Raw genomic sequence first — 6,660 nt, 5'->3', positions numbered from 1 at the left:
TCTTACAAAAGATTGCTATTACAAAAGTGTTGGTCTATCCTGGTGCCGTTCCATGAATTAAAATCAAAATTCTATACGATCATAGTGAATAATTAAACTTTTGAAAAAGATCTAAAATCTTGATTATCCCCTAAACTGTCAAGCTAACAGTAGGCATTAACAAATGACAAAAAGATACGCAAATTTTTTTTTAAATCCAATATTTTAATATAATTATCTGTACAATAACCAACCAGAAAATGACGTTCTTCCATATACATCACTGACAATGACCCCTCGAGCTGCTTGATGTGTTCTGATGAAAACATGGTCTCCAGAATTCACGTCTGAAATAGCTAAAGAGCTACTACAATGAAATCCACCCATATAATTAAAGCCCTCTTCATATGTAGATCCAATAGCAACACCATTAACGGTAATTTCTAGACTAGCAAAGGGATAACTTGCATCTTGGTTTACACATACAGAGAAGTGAAAGACGTAGACACCGGTAACGGGTGCGATGAAAATCCCATCACCCTTGTTGTATCCGTTTCCTCTATTGATATGAACGACGTCATACACCATGAGATGGTGCGCTGGTAAATTTGGAGCGGTAGGTTGTGACAAGTATCCGTAGAATGCCACGGCAGATACAGGATACGTGTCTGGGGGAACTTAAACGATACAATTGAAATTCATCAAGTTAAGGTGTGTTTTCTCAAGGATATGACCAGCATGCACAGTTACGTAAAAGTTTATGTTGAAATATGGGAGACAATTTCATATGGACCCAGAGGTAGAGGGTAATTGATTTAGGGCCCTGAAAACAAATAGAGGGGGACAATTTTCGACATGTTCTTAATGTTATTTTTTAACAATAATTTTATACTAAAAGAAAATGGGTTGATATGAATTTGTCACTTCTTGTAGTCTCTGAAATTGACACATACTTATAGTAACACAGTCGCCTCGAAAAGAGCTTGAATGATAAGTAGAATATAAAATTTTATGGGTTATGCTAAGGAATCACTGTCTTGTTAATAGAGTATGCCAGGGCATCAAAGATAGTTGGAAACGTAGGATAATTTGAACAATGGGCGAATACCTTTATGTATAAATTATCCCACGTTTACAACTATGGTTGATGTCCCTGGCATACTCTACTAACTAGACAATAATTGCTCATATTTTTTATTTCATTTTGAAATAATATTGTTTTAAAAATAGTAGATTTGAAAGATTAAAACAATAGATTTAAATTACACAAGGTCTAACATGTTCATTTCAATAGTCCCAACCCACTGACGTCAAACACTTAGACAGCCACTTGAGATTTACTTGCACATTAGGCCTCCTCAGCTTCTGACGTATCGCCTGCCGAAATTTACATGCCGGCAGAACGATCAAGAAATAAAATCCACTAACTTCGAAAGAGTTATCGCAGAGAAAACAATAAATGGAAATACATAAAAATAAATACTGGTAAGTGTACAGAAAGTACATTGTAATTCAATTGAACACATCTACTATCAGACGTACAGTAGGGGAGAGACAGCAAATTAAAGTCGATCAGTTTTTCGGACCTTCGGTAAACGCTCCAAACTCGTAACACACAACCGGAAGTGTTTGTGTCACCTAAAATGATGTTTTTACCCTCTTTCTAAACTTAATTTTCATTGTTTAAAAGCTTTCTTATGCTATAAATCAAAACCAAACACTGAAAAGCAAAGACTGATAAAGTTGGACATCGACAGTGAAAGTCGGACAGGTAGAATTTAAAGTCGCAACTTTATTGGATTTTTGTGAATGTCAAAAATAAAAAAGACGCTTGTCGCAAGCTTCCAGAGGTTTGAGCCATAAATTGTAAGTACGTATATAGTCCTGACTGAGCGCTAGCAATTATTTACTATCTCACCTTTTTATCTTTTGAAAGAAATTCATTTTCCTAGTTGTAAGATTTTGAACTTACTAATTCTCCGAACTGGTTGATTTCTTCTACTAGGCATCTCTTCATGGTTGTTAAATCCCTCAGAAATCGTAGATCGTTCGGAAACAGTCTCCCTATCCCCTATAGTGCGTTCTGGTGGGTCTTTACCAGTTTCTGTGTTGCAAAACGTTACACATCTGCCTACTCTTTCTCTTAGTTCGTTTAAGTCTTATTTCAGTTGTCCGTTTTCGTGTCGTAGATCTTCGTTTTCTTTCAAAAGGCGAATATTTGATTCTTCCAACAATGACAGACGTTTCTCGATGTCTTCTTTCCACGTTATATCATCAAATCCTCTGACGAAAGCTATCAGGATTGTTAACAATAAGATTCTCTTTATAATTGTTAACATATTCTTTGCAAATTTCTTGTGAACAAGTGACGAATGATAGCAAAATTCTACACTTTGATTCTGTTATATATGCAAATATTTAGATAAACTTTTACGTAACCTTAGATAACAGACTGCCATTATGCAGTACAAAGTATTGCAAAAGAAGAGGGTTGAATGTATAAGAAATAATTTTTAAGGATAAATAACACAAACTTTTTCTTCTAACTGCGTTAATTTGTACCTCTCTTATTTAAGAAGTAACATTTGTTTAGTAAACAAGCTTAAAATGTTTGTCACATAATTTGGTGAAAAATGCAAAAAAGCAACTTCACAGCTCAATATATTTTTGATAAGTTTTCGAAATGTGAAAAGTTTACTTAATGTAAAGTTTCTGTTGATATTCTCAGGAGAATATTTTAGAATTTTACACAATAAAAATATCTGAATAACATTTCCATTGAAAGAACTATTGATAAAAGTATGACTCAAGAAGATTAATTTGTGGTACATGTACGTATCTTGAAAACCTGCTTCAAAGTAAAATGACACACTGAGAAAGGATCAAGGAAAACGAAATTTACATTTGAAATTAAGAAATAACCTCGACCTTTTTTTTTAAAATTACAAATTGTTAAGTTTTAAAACTACTTAGGTCAAATTTAAAGCATGTGAGATTATTTTCAGGCAATTGAAAGAGAGGGATTTTTTGCAGACTCCTCTAATGAAGAGAAGCTGTATTTCTGTTAAATACAACAACACAATTCAATCGTCAGTATTGTTAAAGTTTTTTTATGAGTAAGAAAGGAACCCTTTGCTTTAAAACAGTGTTTATTTTTGTGTAATGAGCTCATTTTAATACACAGTTACGGGTAGTTCATATTTTATCACATAAGTAGTACATACATTTTAACCATTTCAACCAGTTCACTGACCTACTACACTGTAGTATTCTATATAAAATATATTACTGTCTTGAACATTTTCCCTTAGAATGTGTTTCAAGGGTTAATATTCACTATTTATTTAAGTTTTTAGTCTTTCCAAACAGCCTTAAATTTTAATCTTTAGCAATCTTTCACTTTTTTAGAAAATTCATACGTTTCTTAAAGATTCTCCAACCATTATAGTCCATATTATATATCATATAGTCCATACTATATATGAAACAAAGTTGTTGCTGTTAGGCGATACATCGTTGTTTGGTAGAGATCAACAAAATCTGTATCGCCTATGTATTCCAACATAGATTATCTGTACTGTACAAAAATTGACCTTATGAACTTTGCAAGTTATATAGAGGAAGGAAGGTTGATTTCTTTTCAATTTATAAAGCTCCTTTAACCGTAGACTAGATCTAGAAGTCTGTCCTTGTTTTTTAATTATCATCAGAAGACGTTATTCCTCAAGCAGTTATTGTCTCATTATACCCCTTGCTTGAAAAGTGGGAGGATATATAGTGATCGGAATGTGAGTCTGCCTGTACATCAGTTCGTCCGTCTGTTACGCTTTGGGGTAAATGTACCCATCCCTTATGTGCAACTTCTCTTTTACCACTGAATGGAATTAAACGAGATTTTCAAGCCATAGTCTGATTTTTTTTTTTTTTGGTTTTCCAGGCTTACTTTTTAAAAACAGTTTTTTTTTTATATATTTTTTATATGCCAGGAAAACGTCAGTCAGCGTCATTATGAAAACTAGCAATTCCCAACAGGAGGCGGCATTCTCGAGTTGCTTTTAGGTACTTGTGAACCGAATGAAATGTCAATGTGGAAATTTTCTTCGTTTCACGCATTTCATCGCCTTGCGCACCCTATAACGAGATGTGGAGTGATTTTCCGTTTAGCGATATTGGTGAGTACAAAAAGTATAATGTGCTATTAATAAATTTTGATTCTGGCATTTATTTCGGTTCGCAAGTATCGAAAATCAGCTCAAGGTTGAAAAGGCAGGGGTGTATTTTTAGTGACCCCATTGCTCACATTACATGTACCTCTAGTTTTTGTTTTATTTACAAATTGACTAACCCAAGATATATTTTTCAGAATAATAGTTGTTGATTTTATCCAAAACGCTGCCGTATGTACTAAAAATATTTTTCCAGTTTAATTCATGTAGTTAAATCTGATTTCATTATTAAGAAAATGCATTGTTACACAAGCAGATTATATTTGATGCTCATTTGTTGATATTTTTAAATGGTGATCCCATGATATAAAGAATATTATTTCTTATTTAAAATGCTCTCTCCTAGTTCCAGGTTAATCTAAATTTCTAAAATAGTAGAAAACATTGATATAAAATTCTTCTTATGGTTTTGATTTCAATACATGTAACTGTCATGGTTGTCAAAGTAATTTTTCCTCAAAATTCTATTGCTGTAAGAAATTTTTTTGAATAGTAATAAATAGGCGGTCAGAAAAATGTGTAGCCAAAAGTAAATACTTTTACAAGTATTCAATAATTCATTTTTATGTTTAATAGTTACATACAACTTCATGTACGAAACTTTCTTGTCTTAAAAACTTCCACAATGAATTTACGTGTTATTTTGAGATCAATTATAAATTATATAAGAAAATGAATATGCACAAATGCATAGGTCATGCCAGCGTAACAGAAATGAAATTAATCAATTAGGCTTTTCGATATTATCGACAGCTGCTTTTAAATAAAATTGAAACTCGTAAATCTACTTATCTTGTCATAGGTCATTTGCAAAATTATTTTGTTCAAACATTCTGATTGTACACACAAGCACTCTGAAGTCGATATAAAAAAGATGCTGGAGTTTCTGATTGACAATATTTATGTAGTTTTTGGTGACCAGGTCTTCCAACTATCTTTGGAATTCCCATGGGTACCAATTACGCCCCGTTATTAGCAGACCTATTTTGTATTCATATGTAGCAGAATTTGTGCAAAATCTTATGCGTGAAAAGAAGAACACACTTGCTATGGCATTTAACATAAAGCCGACAATTATATATATAACATTTTTGAATAAGTTTTCCTATTATTATATAACAAATGTAATAAGTTTCGCTATAAACCCTAAAAAATGCAGCGTCACACCGGAAAAAGTTATGTCACGCCGGAAACAGTTATGTCACCCTCTCGATCACGTTCACATGTTTTTACGTTGCGCATTTTAGCTCGAGTTCGAGATTTTATGACGTCGGTTGCTAAGCAAATGTAAACAACGGAACGTTACTCTTAACGTCAAGAAAGCATTTTCGGATTATTTGTGTATATTTCAACGATTTTAAATAATTTAATTTTTTTCCAACATTTAAAATGTCATATAACATATACCACACGACTTCTCGGGCGACTATACCAGAATATTTGCCCTTCGGTGACAGGAAAGCCCTGGAGTGTTATGTCACCCTCTGCCTTCGGCATCGGGTGACATAACACTCCAGGGCTTTCGGCATCGGGTGACATAATACTCCAGGGCTTTCCTGTCACCTCGGGGCAAATATTCTGGTATGTCACTTTTGAAGCCATGTGATATATGTATAATATCGACGACGTAATGTCAATATATAATGGTAACTTCTATTCAAATGTTGATACGATATATCCTGATGAGCTTGAGATAAAAGATACCACAACAGAGTCTGACACATCTGTTTAATATTTGGATATTTTACTTGAAAATTCGTTAATGGTAGTCTAACAACAAAGCTCTATGATAAATGTGATGACTTAAACTTTTCTATTGTCAACTTCCCTTCATCACCTTCATACGGAGTTTATATCTCTCAGTTTAGTCGATACCCAAGAGCATGCTCTACGTATGAACAATTTCTAAAACGATGTAAATTATTGACAAACAAGTTGATGAAACAAGAATATCAGCAATTTTGTTTAAAGTCATCGTTCTGTAAGCTCTATGGTCGATACAATGACCTTGTCAACAAATACAATTTATCATTGAGTCTGACTGACGTTTTTCTTACTAATTGTTTGCCCATTACATGTATTTATACGTTGAATTGATGACGGATTTTCCCGTTATTTCTCGATCATTACAAGGAGCAAAGGGCAGGTGTAATCGGTCGGCAGGGTATGCTCACTCCTCCATGACCCCTCATCCCACTTCTGATGTTTTGGAGGTACTTGTTTGCTCTACTCCTGTTTTGTATTGTTTTATGGGCTTTTGATCTTGAATATTGTTCGATAGATCCATATGTCTTTTCCATGAATATAATGCCGCATTTTGAATTACAGATTATTTCGATTTACGGTAATATGGTCCAACTGCATAAAGCATCATCATTAGCCTAAATCTTGCATTGTAAAGTCAACATTATAAATAAATTTTAGAAATAAACGCACTTCATTATCATAGCAAGTA

General features: G+C 33.4%; 1 pseudogene; it reads right to left on the bottom strand.

The window, feature by feature from the left end:
* Window positions 1–201: 201 nt before the first annotated feature.
* On the bottom strand, window positions 202–2,372 carry LOC134233912 (uncharacterized; annotated as a pseudogene).
* Window positions 2,373–6,660: the final 4,288 nt, after the last annotated feature.

The sequence above is a fragment of the Saccostrea cucullata genome, unplaced genomic scaffold (genome assembly GCF_032062105.1).
Source record: "Saccostrea cucullata isolate Sc308-1 unplaced genomic scaffold, CSIRO_AGI_Scuc_v1 ctg4032, whole genome shotgun sequence".
Taxonomy (NCBI): domain Eukaryota; kingdom Metazoa; phylum Mollusca; class Bivalvia; order Ostreida; family Ostreidae; genus Saccostrea; species Saccostrea cuccullata.
The sequence above is the reverse complement of the archived record's forward strand: the minus strand, read 5'-3'. Positions and strand labels throughout refer to the sequence as shown.